The following is a 16,096-nucleotide window of genomic DNA, read 5'->3' on the forward strand; positions in this document are numbered from 1 at the left end:
TATATATGACCTTAGAACTTATATCTCAAGGTGGGTGGCGCATTTACGTCGTAAACATCTATGGGCTCTAGTAACCACTTAACAACAGGTGGGCTGTGAGCTCGTCCACCCCTCAACCAAAAAAAAAAAACAATTTTGCGTCGAACTGAGTTTTTTAATCACATCTTATCTAATGTCGGAAGACTGCGTTCGTTCGTCCAATTATAGATAGAATCAGGTCATACTACGATAGAAGTACACATTGTACGATTATGAATTTATGGGTTTTGAACTTCCGTTACTTTCACTATACAAAAGGCGAGCGCACACAATGAAACTATGCTTTGATGAGGTCAAGTACAAGGATATCAAAATAATAAGTTGTGTCATTATACAGTGGATACGTAATACGTATTTGCAATTCAATGTTTAAGATTCAATGAGTATCTATAAATGCACGAATCTGGTCCGAATACTCGGCTAGGTACCAACTTTCTCAATTAAATATAATTGTAATTAATTGTGTACGTACCTTATTTCATAAATATGACCAACAACGGGTCTTGTTCTGCAAAACCAACGCTTATAAAGTATAATTACGTGTATTAGAATGTATTGTATTCTCTACCCTAGTAGATACTAACATTTCGCTTTGAAAAATTAGACATCTGAAGAAAAAAAATTTTTTTATTGCTTAGATGGGTAGACGAGTTCACAGCCCACCTGGTGCTAAGTGGTTACTGGAACCCATAGACATCTACGACGTAAATGCGCCACCCACCTTAAGATATCAGTTTTAAGGTCTCAAGTATAGTTACAACGGCTGCCCCGCCTTTCAAACCGAAACGTAGTACTGCTTCAGAGCAGAAATAGGCAGGGTGGTGGTACCTGCCCGCGCGGACTCACAAGAGGTCCTACCACCAGTAATTCGACCATATGTCATTGTCTCAAGGTAGGCGACATATTGTTCTGTCTATGTTTATCGTTACAGACATGGCGCGAATTTGTCTGCCGATCTCAGTAGTAATTAAAAAAAAAAATTGTGGAATTCACGTACCTCTTTCAACCTATGAACGAATATGACTTACATGAAACGAAATATTAATGTAATGTAATATACATATAATGATAAAGAGCTCGGTTTTTTTTTATTGCCCTTGCAGGCAGACGAGCATACGACCCACCTGATGGTGAGTGGTGGTTACCGTCGCCCATGGACTTCAGCAGTGCCAGGGGAGGAGCCAAGCCGCTGCCTACCGCTTAATACTCTCCACAAGCCACTTTTAAAGAAGGACATGTCATAGCGCTCGGGAAACACCGTGGAGGGGAGCTCATTCAGTTAATACGGCTTAGATTGTTTTTTATGTAACTTGTTTTTTTTTAGCCATATAGGTATTTGCATTAGTAATTCTCGCGAGACAGCTAAGCAGCTGTATGCCGTTGAGGATTCTGCTCAAACTTGGTTTGAAGAAGGGGTGCAGAAGGGGGGAGAAGCGTAATGCTTCTCAAATATGTAAAGGCATATTAACTATTTAATTTTTGTATGCGATTTATATGTGATATTTCTCTGCCATTGCCAATACGTGTAACATCGAGTAAATTTTTGATTTCTGAGGAGCCTTTGTTATCTGGTGTTTGGGTAAGCAATATTCTTAGTAATTAATGAAATAATTCGTTTTTATATTTCTGCAGTTTCAATCAATCATCAATCCCGTTTAACGTTCTTTTTTGGATTTATATTAAATTACGTACCACTAACGAAATTTTTGTATTGTACAAAACGTGTATTTGCGACGTATTGTTGAAAAAAACGTGGCTTACATTTAAATTAAGCTTATCTAAGTGAACAAAATGTGGAATTAAATTTAAGATACACACAAAAAAATACATAATTCAAAAATGTGTTAAGTTTCACAGTTGTTGTTAATTTAACTTTCAGAATATATAATTTCTCTCAATCTTATTACCTTCCTGAATACCTATGCTACTAGATATAACGGTTAGTATGCTAATATTTTAACGAAAGAAAAGAGTTTTCTTGTTGTTTTTTATCTATTTCACTGTTAACCTCTTTACATCACCTGGACTATTATAAACTCGGCTGTCCACTGCAGCTAATTAAAAGGCAGTAGAAAAATTACGAAACGAATGAGATAAGAAAAAATGTTTACTGCACGATTGCGTCATTACTACTGTCACTAAAGTATCGAAAGCGCTTAACTTCGATTTCAAAAACATTCTTCTGTTGACAATAATAATTAATTAGTCTATAATATTTTTTTTAAACCTAGAAATGTAATTTTTCGTAAACAAAGTGACGAAACAAGTTTTTTTACGGTGACTTTCCCGATTGATTGATGTCATGCAAAGCGGATACATGCGGACAAGCGCTGTTGCTGTTTCGCTTGAAAACGATTTATTTTCATTCGTTTTCATATCACGTAACTAGATCATTGGCAATTTCCATCTGTGATAATCGTAATAACAATAGTCATTAATTAGTGTCAATCCCTTTGTTAGGATTAAAAAAAGAATATATATGTATATTTGCTCCGAAGAACAATCGCTCAGAGCTATGCACTTTAGATTACGAGAATAATGAAGTGGTAATGTGGTGTACATTAAATTATGTCCAAAGATAAGTGACGCTTTAGTTAAACAATTTTTTTACGATAATACTTACTGTGTTTGGTTCGGAGGATATTTGATGGTTGTCTTAATTATTTTTATTTTTTGTTGCCCTTGTAGGGAGACGAGCAAACGGCCCACCATCAGTGAGTGGTTACCGTCGCCCGTGGACGTCAGCAATGCCAGAGGCAGAGCTAAGTCGTTGCCAACGTTAAAACTGTGTGTGTAGTTAACTTGAGACTCTATTGTAGTACTTAAAATCGCTTCTTTCGTTTATTTTCTGTCTCACTTGATACCAGGACGCGGGGCACGGAAATTTTGCGGTAGGGAATTTTAGTAATGCTGGACTTCACTCAAACTTCAAACTCCGCTTTCCTTCTCCTTTCTTTCGTGTATACGGAAGTTCAATAGTTTCCTGTCGATCCTAAACAAAACACTGACCCCTCAGTGTCCATCTGTAATAGTGATCTAACCTGATCTTCCCATCTAACATGACTTAATACATATTTGAGTATTGGTAGTGAATATGAATGAGTTTCGAATTGAGAACCTAAAAAACAAATACATTTTTTTTATATTCTTGGTATTCAAAATTTAAATTTTAGGTTATATAATAATAAAATGCAAATCAAAGAACCAAAAACGATTGAAGTAAAAGAAACATCAAAAGAAGGAACAGAGTAATTCTCTACTGATATCACGAATGTACTGAAGATATACCCCAAGAAGATTTGACGTCAGGCACGCGGCAGGTTGAAAAACTCATGCCAAATCCCTATACTGCATGATTAGAGGATATGCAGCGAAATGTGGACTAAGTGCAAGAAGAAAAAATATTTACCATTTTTATAATCAACTAGCTGACCCCGCAGACTTCGTAGTGCCTCAATCGATAAATAAAAGACCTAAGCTTTTGTATAAAATAAACTTAAAACAAACAAAAGGAATCCGTCCGACGGAGTACACATCAAAGGGAAAACAACATTTTCATTTTTATTTAATTTCGAGCATTTTATATTTATTTACCTTTTAAGCCTTCTCTGGACTTCCACAAATAATTCAAGACCAAAATTAGCCAAATCGGTCAAGCCGTTCTCGAGTTTTAGCGAGACTAACGAACAGGAATTCGTTTTTATATATATAGAAGATTCATCGAATTAATTTTTAATACTGAAATTTGTGGAACATAAAAATCAGCGACCTCACTTACTCAGTTCATAATGCTACATTAACTCTCTAGTGTGGTCGAGTTCATGCGATGAGCTATTGACACGACGACGTCCGCGTCTCTGGACATCCGCTAGTAACCGACTTGTCGAAATAGTTATGAATGTGAGCCAGTGCGAACTAACTGCAATCACCTAGCCGTGAGCGTTTGCAACGAACGCGTAGTCAGGACAGCGGCCGCGAGATAGATCGAAACGAATTTGCATACAAAAGAGATACAAAAAAAAAAAGCAACACTTCTAAAAATTCCTTGATGGATTATAAATTTGTTAATCAAAACTACGATCTTTAAAAATTACGTAAACGCATTATCAATGATCTAATGAAGCAGTAGTGAAGTGAAAAAAGCCGATTGTGAAAGTTTATTTATTAGCTTAAACGGTAAGTTTAGCGATTTTTAATGTATTTAAAAAAAAACAAGATACTAGATAAACTTATTTTTGCAGTTATATTTCATTACGAGAGCTCTATTATTAGCCGACATCAGAAGCGCATTGTTTTACAAAAAATACTTTTTTTTACGAATTTACAGATCTAGTTTGTATTTTTGGCGAGCAGAATTAATTTAAATCTGTAATTATATCTCTGTATCTGTAATAATTTTACTGTAATCAATTATAGAAATTAATTTTATAATTGTGAGGTCGTCTAGTTCTTTTAAATTAACACACAGTTAACAGGTGTAATTAAAAATAAAAAAAACTTTTACTTTTAATGACGAAAAATTCATGTTATAACGTCTTGCTCTCAGTGTAACAAATCAATTACTTATAGTTACTTGTAATATTATGGTAATAGCAAAGTTGTCTGAACTTTCAAGAAAGTGAACATTTTACGAATGTAACGGGTACAAATATTGATGCTTGTAATAATTTACAGGAAATACACAACAGACATACACACACACGCACACACACACACGCGCACACACACATACACAACCATATGCTAAAATAAATATTTTCACTTGGTGGTCGAAGAGTGAACATTTTAACATCAAGTAATTGTGGTTAAAAGTACTTTTTAATCTCGCTATTATTTCGCGTAAAATCGTGATAACTGGTAATGAAATTGACTTTTTAATCGAGTGATTCGCAAAAGCCAACGAAATGGCCAAACAACATTTCCGCTACCAGGCTTACTAGGTGCAGAAAGAGAGTAGTCCTATCTTTCACGCTCCGAGATATATTACGAGCGTAGAAGCTTAGTAATGGAAGAAAAACCAAGTCCTACTTGAGCGAAAAATGTACGGCGTTGCTCTCCTTGAGCGAGGCTAACAGCAAGCGCCATGTCAGATATTAGATATCGGAGCAACTTTGCTTTGTGAAAGCATCTGCTGAATAGTAACTATACTTGAGACCTTAGAACTCAAGGTGGGTGGTGCATTTACGTTGTAGATGTCTATGGGCTCCACTAACCACTTAACACCAGGTGGGTTGTGAGCTCGTCCACCCATCTAAGCAATAAAAAAAGTAAAGCGTCTTCCATCATAATACACCTATCTCGTTGGACGGAGCGGATTCCCTTATTGGTCAGACTACGGAAACAGAAATTGAAAATATACAACGCAGATTGCTTCTGCCTTGTCGTAATGACACACAAACGGTGCCTCGAAAAGTTACGGCCTCCGACTTGACTGTGAATAGCCACAGAACCGCAAAACAAAGATAGGTGAAAGTGTATTTATTACCATTCAAAGACTTCGTTCAACACAAGTGACAAACACTAATATGGAACCCTAAATCCCACTGAGTTTCTCGCCGGATCTTCTCAGTGGGTCGTGATTCCGATCCGGCATTAGATTCTGCGAAGCAATGCTCTTGCTAGGGCTAGTGTTGGCAAATTCTCTCAGGTTGAATCCGGAGCTCACCTAACAGTCCGCGAGAAGCTAGAATAGCCTCTTAGGCTACCAGCGATATAGATGAAAAAGATACCCCTCAAATCGCCGAGTAGAGACAACCGAAGAATTGCATATTTCGATTGCCGAATTGTCGATTGGTAATATCGGGATCGGGAATATAAAATCGATTCAACCTGTATAATATTTACACAAACGTTGTATGCACATATTTGTTCCATTGAAAATTATCTCAACGTAAAATTGTTAGGCAAACATGGATTTATTTTGAAAACAAACACGACAGTTGTCGCGGAACAATGTCCTTAATGACAATACAATTACGATTCACACAATCGCAGGCGGACGTTCGGTTGCAGGAAAAAAATTGAGCATTTAACTTAATTAAAGTTCTTGGATACAATGAATACGGAATACATACATATTGTGGAAAACACTTTTTTTATTATCCTACCTAAGCTGATAGCCTTGAGAGGCTATATCAGCGTCGCCTTAACTAGTAGGTGAGCTCACGGGGCTCAAACCTGATGCCAGAAAACACTAAAGAACTTTTTCATTGAAATTGTTCATCACGGGTGTGGTACTTGTTGCTGAAAAATCAATGTCTATTCGAATATTTTAATTGGTTCATTATGTTATCTATTACTTTTGCATATCATAATAAGTTCTAAGGTCTCAGTTTTTACAGTACAATGGCTGCCCATCCTTCAAACCAAAACGCATTACTGCTTCACCGCAGAAATACGCAGGCTGGTGGTAACTACCCGTGCGGACTCACAAGATGTCCTACCACCAGTCATTATGCAAATTATAATTTTGCGGGTTAGATTTATTTATTATACTATATTATTCCTTCACCGTGGAAATCAATCGTGAACATTTTTTGAGTACATACGTATTTCATTAGACAAATTGGTACCTGCCTGCGGGATTCAATCACAGGTGCATCGCAATTTACAAATGCACTGGACGTCTTTTATCCTTTAAGTCACGACGATATATTGATGACGTATACTGAAAATATGATAATGTGTTTGACCAATGTGTTTGATTATAATCAAACACATTGGTCGACCCTGTCTTTGTTTACATAGTAAGTAGGTTCAAATAAAATAGTAATACATACTTTGTGATTATAATATAATCTATACTAATATATAAATCTACAGCAATTTTTATGGATGTTCCGTTATAACTACTGAGCCATGTATCCGATTGACTTGAAACATGGTATCCATGTAGAAAATACATGTACTTAATGGATAGGCTAATATTTATATGAGTGTTGGACTCCCTACACTAGTTGCGGGGGCGTTAATGATTGCCCAACGAAGCGAACGGGTACAGCTAGTTGTATATAATGTTCATATTTTCCTGGGTGAATTTGCTACATCTCTATCGTTATAGCCCGACTATGACTCTTCTGACTTCTAAATACATATTTTTCGCACTTCTGTGGATCATACCTGCATTACCGCGTAGGCTTTATAATTTTGTTGATTTGGTAATTACTTTTTAATTAGGGGGCAGAGGGTTATGAAAATTAAGTTTATATTTACAGCTCACAGAAATGCTCGATAGATAGCGGTATAATATGTATCTTAAATGGCGATGTTGTTTCTTTGGAACGGCTCAGTTTGATATGAAACTATCCTGACGATTTTGTTTTCTGTGTGGAAAACGAGAAAAGCAACTGGAAAGAGTTAGTTAAATATTAAAACCGTAAAATCGAATTAAACGAATGAATTTAAATGGATTTTATTGTATCATTAATTGATAAGTATCAAGACAAACAGGCCGGGGTTTTTTTGTCGAGTTTTAATCAACATTGCTCTTCTTTCGAAACTTGAACTTATTCAAGATTCTTTTTCAAGCAGCCTTTAAAACAAACCCCATAAAACGAGGTCCCTGCAGCCGACAATAACAATAATACCTACATATTATTGTTTCTGATGTATTTTATGGTTTTTCACGATTTATAGACATGACTAGAACAATTTACGTTTTGACCTCGCAACTTATAATTAAATTATATTATAACTTATAATATATTTGTAAACTTCTAACTCGAACAAAATACTCAAACCTCAAGATTGTTAATAACATTATATAAAATTGCATTGGTTTAATCTGTGTTCGAAGAAGTTTATACATCCCAAAACTTTATTTTTCATATTGGGAGCCCGTATAGGTGAACCAACCATGACACAACATTTTACTTGTTTCCGCAGCAAAATAGTCATGCGACCCGGCTTAAATGATGCGATACTTAGCTGTTGTATTGATATACTTGAGACATCGACATTGCGTCTCGAGGTAGACATTCACATAGTAATGTTTATGGGCCACGGTAACCACTTACGCCATATCGGCGATGTTTGTTCATTGTAGGTATGCTTTAAACAAATCTCATAGACACAGTCCATAGAATTTCTCGCCGGATCCTCTTAGTGGGTAGCAATTCCGATCCGACAGTAAATTCTGCAAGCACTGCTCTTGCTAGGGCTAGTGTTCGCAAATTCTCTCAGGTTGAGCCCGTGAGCTCACATACCCGTGCGGGTGTAGCTGGTATAGTCTCTTAGGCTACCGGCGAATACATAGGGGAAAAAATAATTTATGTTTTTATTTTTATTTTATTGCTTAGATGTGGACGAGCTCACAGCCCACCTGGTGTTAAGTGGTTACTGGAGCCCATAGAAATCTACAACGTAAATGCGCCACCCACCTTGAGATATAAGTTCTAAGGTCACAGTATAGTTACAACGGCTGCCCCACCCTTCAAACCGAAACGCATTACTGCTTCACGGCAGAAATAAGCAGGGTGGTGGTACCTACCCGTGCGGACTCATAAGAGGTCCTACCACCAGTAATTATGCAAATTATAATTTTGCGGGTTTGATTTTTATTACACGATGTCATTCCTTCGCCGTGGAAGTCAATTGTGAACATTTGTTGAGTACGTATTTCATTAGAAAAATTGGTACCCGCCTAGGATTCGAATACCGGTACATCGCTCAACACGAATACGCCGGACGTCTTTATCCTTTAGGCCACGACGACTTAATACGGAATTAATTTGGACTGCACCTACTGAGTGTTAAGTCAAACAAACTATTATCACGTAAGGTACTGTGTCTTCTAGAGGACGTAAGCTAGCAAAACCCTGGACAATCGATTAACCAAACAAACTATTCTCCAATTAAAACTTGGACGAGTTTTAACAAAACATGAACAACTGATAACACTAATATGATAAGCCACGTATTCGGATAGGATTATCATTCTGTTTAAAAGTAAATCAAAGCATAAGTTTATATTATTTTGTTGTATATAGCCAGAAACCGTTTTCACCGGCTTATCTGATGCTCAGTGGTTACTGGTACTCAGTGATAGTTACCGCTCGTCTAGAGAAACGAAATTTTATAATAGTTGGAGAATTCAATAATTTGCATAGCAAGTATTCTCTGGACGTTTTTGCTGGCACTGTTGACAGTTTTAGACGAGAAGTCTACAACCTTGCTCAATGAGCTTTTTCAATTAAGTAATAGCGTATTTGGTAGTAAATGTGAAATAATGTAACGTTTTCATGTAATGTTACATATAGGTTTTTTTTTATACAACGAACCTTTTTTTTTATCAATGCTGTTGGTACCTGTAATTATGTTAGCATTTAGTGTCAAATCAATGTATATGATATCTGTAATGTTCTGTACTGATGTATATCATGTTGGTACCCAAAAAATAAAATTAAATTAAAATATAATATGGCTCTCTTACCTTTGAAACCTGAATGCTTCGCAATAGGAATCGGTACAGTGATAATATCCATTGCAGGCAGGAGGGCAGAAATAATTGAAGATAAATAATTAAAGACTTTGTTACTACGAATTTCTTGATAAAATGTTCTTTTTTTTTATTGCTTAGATGGGTGGACGACCTCATAGCCCACCTGGTGTTAAGTGGTTACTGGAGCCCATAGACATCTACAACGTAAATGCGCCACCCACCTTGAGATATAAGCTCTAAGGTCTCAAGTATAGTTACATCGGCTACCCCCCCTTCAAACCGAAACGCATTACTGCTTCACGGCAGAAATAGGTGGGGTGGTGGTACCTACCCGCGCGTACTCACAAGAGGTCCTACCACCAGTAAACATCTAATAGCAGTAGCTAAACACGCCTACCTAGGTACAGAAGCCGTAATTACAATAGTTAAACCAAAATTGGTGGTATTTACATAAAATATATTGTCATGTATATGAGCTTCGAAAACCACTTAGTCACGTCATTAGCTCTGCTTTTGTAGATCAACAAAAAAAAGACATTACGTTCGGTTTACTATTAGTAATAGCTTATTAATGTCCAAAAATCATTGACACGGGTGATACCAGCATAACGTAATTGGTGGCGAAGCGGAGTCGGGAGACTAGCCCTGAACCAATTTCAATTTTATCATTTTGCATTAATGTTCAATTTTAATAATTTTGAATCTAATTTGTATTTTTTTTATTGCCTTTATAGGCAGGCGAGCGTACAGCCCACCTGATGGTAAGTGGTTACCGTCGCCCATGGACTTCAGCAATGCCAGGAGCAGAGCCAAGCCGCTGCCTACTGCTTAATACTCTACACAAGCCTCGTTTGAAGAAGGACATGTCATAGCGCTCGGGAAACACCGTGGAGGAGAGCTCATTCCTTAGCCGGATGGTACGTGGCAAAAAGACCTCTGGAAACGCACTGTGGATGACCGCAGTGGCTCCAGGTAGTATGGATGAACTCTACTCCGGTGGCGGGCAGTGCGATGGTAAAAACGAGACGTTGGTATCATCTTGAACAATTCCTCAGAGCACTCCCCATGGAACATGCGGTACAAAATACAGAGGGAACCGAAGTCCCTCCGCAGACCCAGAGGCTCCAAGCAATCCGTGAGAATGGATTATCGACAATCCGAACGGCTCTCTTCTGTATGGAGTCAAATGGAAGAAGCTGGTATTTGGGAGCCCCGGCCCAGAGATGGGAACAGTACTCCACGCGAGGCCGGACTTGTGCTTTATAGAGCAAAAGTCTTTGTCCAGGCGTGAAGTACCGCTTCGCTCTGTTGAGGACTCCCAGCATTTTGGACGCCAACTTGGCTTTGTCTTCTAAATGACTCCGAAATTGGACATCGCTCGACATGTCGACCCCAAGTATCCCGATACTCCCGGAAGTTTGTAGGGATACTCCTTGGAATTGCGGCGCCATGACAAAGGGGTCCTTCTTCGCAGTGAACGCGCAAACTTGTGTCTTTATCGGGTTGAATTGAACCAAGTTCAGTTCACCCCATTCGAAGACTCGCCCCAGAGAGTTCTCCACTTCAGACACAAGTTTTGATCGTTTCTCTTGCACCACGCTCCGAGAGAGACTCTGATGGCCAATATATCGCGCATCCCCCGTGCTGTCATCCGCATAGCAATGCATGCCATCAATAGACAGCATGCCATTGATATACAGGATGAAAAGCGTGGGGGAGAGCACCGAACCTTGTGGAACGCCAGCGTTAATGGTCATTGTATCAGAACAGTCACCGTCTACAACGACCGTGATGTTCCGCCCATCCAGAAAGCTAGCGATCCACTTGCAGAGACCCTCGGGGATTCCGTAAGATGGTAGCTTCGACAGTAGTGCCCTATGCCAGACCCTGTCGAAGGCCTTCGCGATATCAAGGCTCACAGCAAGAGCCTCGTCCTTGCTCTCCAAGGCTTCAGCCCACCTGTGAGTAAGGTATACAAGAAGATCGCCAGCTGAGCGACCGTGACGGAAACCGTACTGTCGGTCACTGATCAGCTGGCGATCCTCCAGATACTTCAGGAGTTGTAAAATACGGCTTTATGAAATAATCTTGTATATTTCTTCAACTTCTGTAAACGATTTCGTTCTTGATTTGTTTAACTGGATAAAAGTCGCGTTTGAACTAAGATTACCTAAGTTACATGATTTCTATCTTATTTTCCATAGCATCAGCAAACCATAAAACTAAAGTATCTAATGGTTATATGAAATCTGATGTACTTCTAATTACTTTTTCTATGTACGTTAAACGTCAATACTTCAATAGATGTCCATCAGATCCAATAACTCTTGCATTAGACATCTCAGCTCTAATATTGGGAGAAGGCTCAGGGATCCCGGTAACCGTACTCGTCGAGCTCGGCAAAGAGTTCGACGTGCAACCTAACCCATTAATCAGCCCGCTGAGTTTCTCGCCAGGTCTTCTCAGCGGGTCGCGATTCCGATCCGATAGTAGATTCTTTCGCGAAGCAGCTGCTCTTGAGTTGTTAGGTCTTCTTCGGCGGCGCTCGGGCAGCTATTAGCAAATCCCACCCCTCCTGGCTGAGCCTTGCTCGCCCACCTGTCCTGGTGAAACTGGAAAGGCCTCCGGGCCACCAGTAATACTTCAATCATTAAAAAAAAACTTCAATAGATAGGTCATTTACCACAAAAACTTTAGTAATCTACTAAGAAAAAACAAAAATGTTCGAAATAATAAAATACACAAAATAAATGCACGATCAAAAATCTAATCTGTCTAGCTTTGTTTGCGGTTCGCGAAAAACATAGAAATTACAAAAAAAGAACAAAAAGTTTTGTTCATTGCTGTCACTATAAGCCGCATTACGTGATTCATTGTCAAAGCGTTTAAAATATCATCACCATTTAACTACAATTCTTTATTTACGTGTTAAATTTATTGCATGAATTTATATTTTTCAAATGCTACTAACCCCTGGCTGTGATGATGTTTAAATATGGTACGAAACTCACTCAAATTTTTTTTTAGTTTTTTTTTTTTAAACTACTATTTGAAAATCGTGTAGTATCTGCAAAAAGTTTATCAAGTCAGTCAATGAAACGACGCTAGAATTAATACGAAGAACCAGTTAGATATGCAGCATAGTACAGCTATGCCTTGATGCTCACGAATATCGGTAATCAATATGACCATCAAGAACCATCAAACGATGCTCAAATTAACTGCCTTTAGCGGCAATTAAAAAAACTTTTGTGAATAATATTTACATTAAATTTTTCGTTATTGATGTTAAATTTTGGACTACGTTGTTCTGACAAAGGACGATCTCTTCGCTTCAAACACGATTTTTTTTAAAATCTATACTCATGTTAAATAGCATTACATTTTCCGACCTTGTCTAAAATTGTTCCGTTTTTTTAGGAATCTTATCTATCTTATCTAATCTAACGATTATGGAACGTAACTACACTGAGAAAGTTAACCAACGAGTATAAACCAATATATACACTACTAAAGGTGTCATAGTACATATGTAGACGCCCTGCTTACCACATACCACTCATGCTTTAGATTAATATTCGATTACGCCTTCCCTAACCAATTAACATAACTATAGATATGGTTAAAAAAAACGTAGCTTTAATAATTTTTTAATCTGCTCTATTACATACTGCGTCTGCTTTAAAAAGTTTTGTGCTTCTGCGTAATTCATTGTAACAACGCTTTTTAAGTTTTCATAGGCAACGGATATTTACCGTGTATCGTAAAATGACCACAGATTTCAGGTTAGTTTATAGAAGAATCGCTATTTAAATGCAGTCATCGTGGCCTAAATGATAAGACGTCCGGTACAATCGTGTTGAGCGATGCACCGGTGTTCGAATCCCAGGCGGGTACCAATTTTTCTGATTAAATACGTACTCAACAAATGTTCACGATTGACTTCCACGGTGAAGGAATAACATCGTGTAATAAATAAATCAAACTGGCAAAATTATAATTTGCGTAATTACTGGTGGTAGGGCCTCTTGTGAGTCCGGGTAGGTACCACCACCCCGCCTATTTCTGCCGTGAAGCGGTAATGGGTTTCGGTTTGAAGGGTGGGGCAGACGTTGTAACTATACTGAGACCTTAGAATTATATCTCAAGGTGGGTGGCGCATTTAGGTTATAGATGTCTATGGGCTCCAGTAATCATTTAACACCAGGCTGTGAGCTCGTCCACCCACCTAAGCAATAAAAAAAATAGAAATTTCGACCTCAAGGTAGGCCATAAATTCACTTGCTCTACTTGTAAGAAAAATAGGTATAATACAATATTACAGCTAGGCTTTGTCAATCATTAAAACGCAACAAATAAACAGTTTATACTATTTCAGTCGTCCAACATAATTATACCTTATGTACAAACATGTGGTGATGATATTGTGTCCTCATATTATTCTGGAATACCATGGTGTAATTAGAAGTCTTTGTCGAATAACAATAGAATGATACACGCCACAAGGTCACTAGTTACTATTAAAGAAGATACCATCGGTTCGAGGTTTGTTGGGTTATTAAAACTATGAGGTTACAGGAAATTGTTCATGGCTGTAACTAGTTAAGATGCATTTTTTTAGGACTTATTAATATTGTCAAATACTATTAGTGAAACTAATTAATCTAAATACCTCGTTTATAAGTGAACTAAAAGTATTGAATTAGTCAAATTAGTAATATGTTATGCAGTGGAATTAACTGACTATTCATTTGATTTACTTATAAATGAAAAACACTGATTTCTGAATATTTTCATTGATAGATCACATGTTCTTCGTTTTATATTTATTGTATTATAATAGTATATTGACTTAAAGAGTTCTGGTTACTGCTGATAGGACCTCTTGTGAGTCCGCGCGAATAGGTACCACCGCCCTGCCTATTTCTGTCGTGAAGCAGTAATGCGTTTCGGTTTGAAGGGTGGGGCAGCCGTTATAACTATACTGAGACCTTAGAACTTATATCTCAAGGTAGGTGGCGCATTTACGTTGTAGATGTCTATGGGCTCCAGCAACCACTTAACATCAGGTGGACTGTGAGATCGTCCACACGACTAAGCAATAAAAAAAAAATCGCTGATTTGGATGAGAAAAACAATGGTAACCTGTCAAGGGTTAAATATTATCGGAACGCTAGAAAATTTATTGCTATCGTTGTTTTATTTAAAACTAGCTTTTGCCCACGACTTCGTCCGCGTGGAATAGTTCACAAATAAATATGCAAAATTAAATGTATATTTTTCAATATTTCTGAGAGATTTTCTTAATATTTGTTTCCGTAAGAACCTTGTACAGAGTATTAGAAAACTACAAAAAAAAAAAAAGCCAAATCGGTCAAGCCGTTTTCATGTTATGTCGTGACAACGGAAAACGGGTTTCAGTTTTATATATATAGATTACTCACAAAAGACTATTGATTTGATTTTGTTTAATAAGCCACGCATAAAAGCAATACACTGTAGAGTAAGTAGCACGTAGTAAATTTCAATGACGTCACTTTACTGGTGGTAGGATCTAGGATCTCTTGTGAGTCCGCACGGATAGGTACCAACACCCTGCCTATTTCTGTCGTGAAGCAGTAATGCGTTTCGGTTGGAAGGGTGGGGCAGCCGTTGTAACTATACTCAATGGCGGATCCAGGGGGAGGGTCATGGGGGTCATAACCACCCCCTGAGCTGGGTCCAGGACTTAGGTGGATCACTAATTGAATATAATGATTTTATTTATATATTTTGTCACCATACAGATTTTATGTAACTACATGCCTTCAATATTTAATAAATTGAATATACATAGTCAGGTCATAAATTCTGTCACATGTTTAATGTAAAATAATTGAAACAAGGTTATTCATTATGTAACCATTCATATACCAAAATGTACTTAACAAAACATAGATTCTTATGACACTAAAGTTTATTCAAAATGACCTCCGTGATTTTGAATACAGGCCTTCAATCTGCGCGGCCAGTCGTCTATCGCAGCACGAACGAGGTCCATGTCAATATCGGCGGCTGCCTTAATCAAGGATGTCTTGAGTGACTCCAAATTGGGATGAGGCTTTGAGCACGCCTTTTCCTCCAAGTGTTGCCATATCTTGTAATCTAACGGATTCAAATCTGGACTGGAGGAGGGCCAGTCTTCGTGCCGGATGAAGTCGATTTCACGCGCCGCCAGCCAGTCTTGTGTGCTCTTCGCTCTATGAGCTGGCGCCGAATCTTGTTGGAATACCCAGTGCCTATTATTGAACATGATATGAGAAACAGGTACCACAAGGTTCGTCAGGACTGTATTTTGATACACAACTGCATTAGTTTTTACACCTTTCTCACAAAAATGTACCTCTGTTAAGCCCCAATAAGAAACTCCCAACCATACCATGAGCGAGGATGGAAAATGACCTCGTTGGATACGCGGAATACGGTTGCTCGCTTCTTCATTACTGTGTGCGTACACCCTATCATTTTTTTTATTGTAGCTCCCTTCTACGGTAAAATTTTTTTCATCCGAAAAAAGAATTTCCCGATATTTTTTTCCCGCGTACCGCTTCAACAAAGCGCGGCATCTCTTCAGTCTCA

General features: G+C 38.0%; 1 protein-coding gene across 2 annotated transcripts in view; it reads left to right on the forward strand.

The window, feature by feature from the left end:
* Positions 1-3,925: 3,925 nt before the first annotated feature.
* LOC114246476 (lysosomal proton-coupled steroid conjugate and bile acid symporter SLC46A3) overlaps positions 3,926-16,096 on the forward strand; it is a 36,234-nt gene continuing 24,063 nt past the window's right edge. For both annotated transcript variants that reach the window (XM_028179012.2, XM_028179013.2), the window contains exon 1: positions 3,926-4,215. The gene's annotated coding sequence lies outside the window, so the exon portion shown is untranslated. The remainder of the gene's footprint in view (positions 4,216-16,096) is intronic.

Source organism: Bombyx mandarina, chromosome 06 (genome assembly GCF_030267445.1).
Source record: "Bombyx mandarina strain Sakado chromosome 06, ASM3026744v2".
Taxonomy (NCBI): Eukaryota; Metazoa; Arthropoda; class Insecta; order Lepidoptera; family Bombycidae; genus Bombyx; species Bombyx mandarina.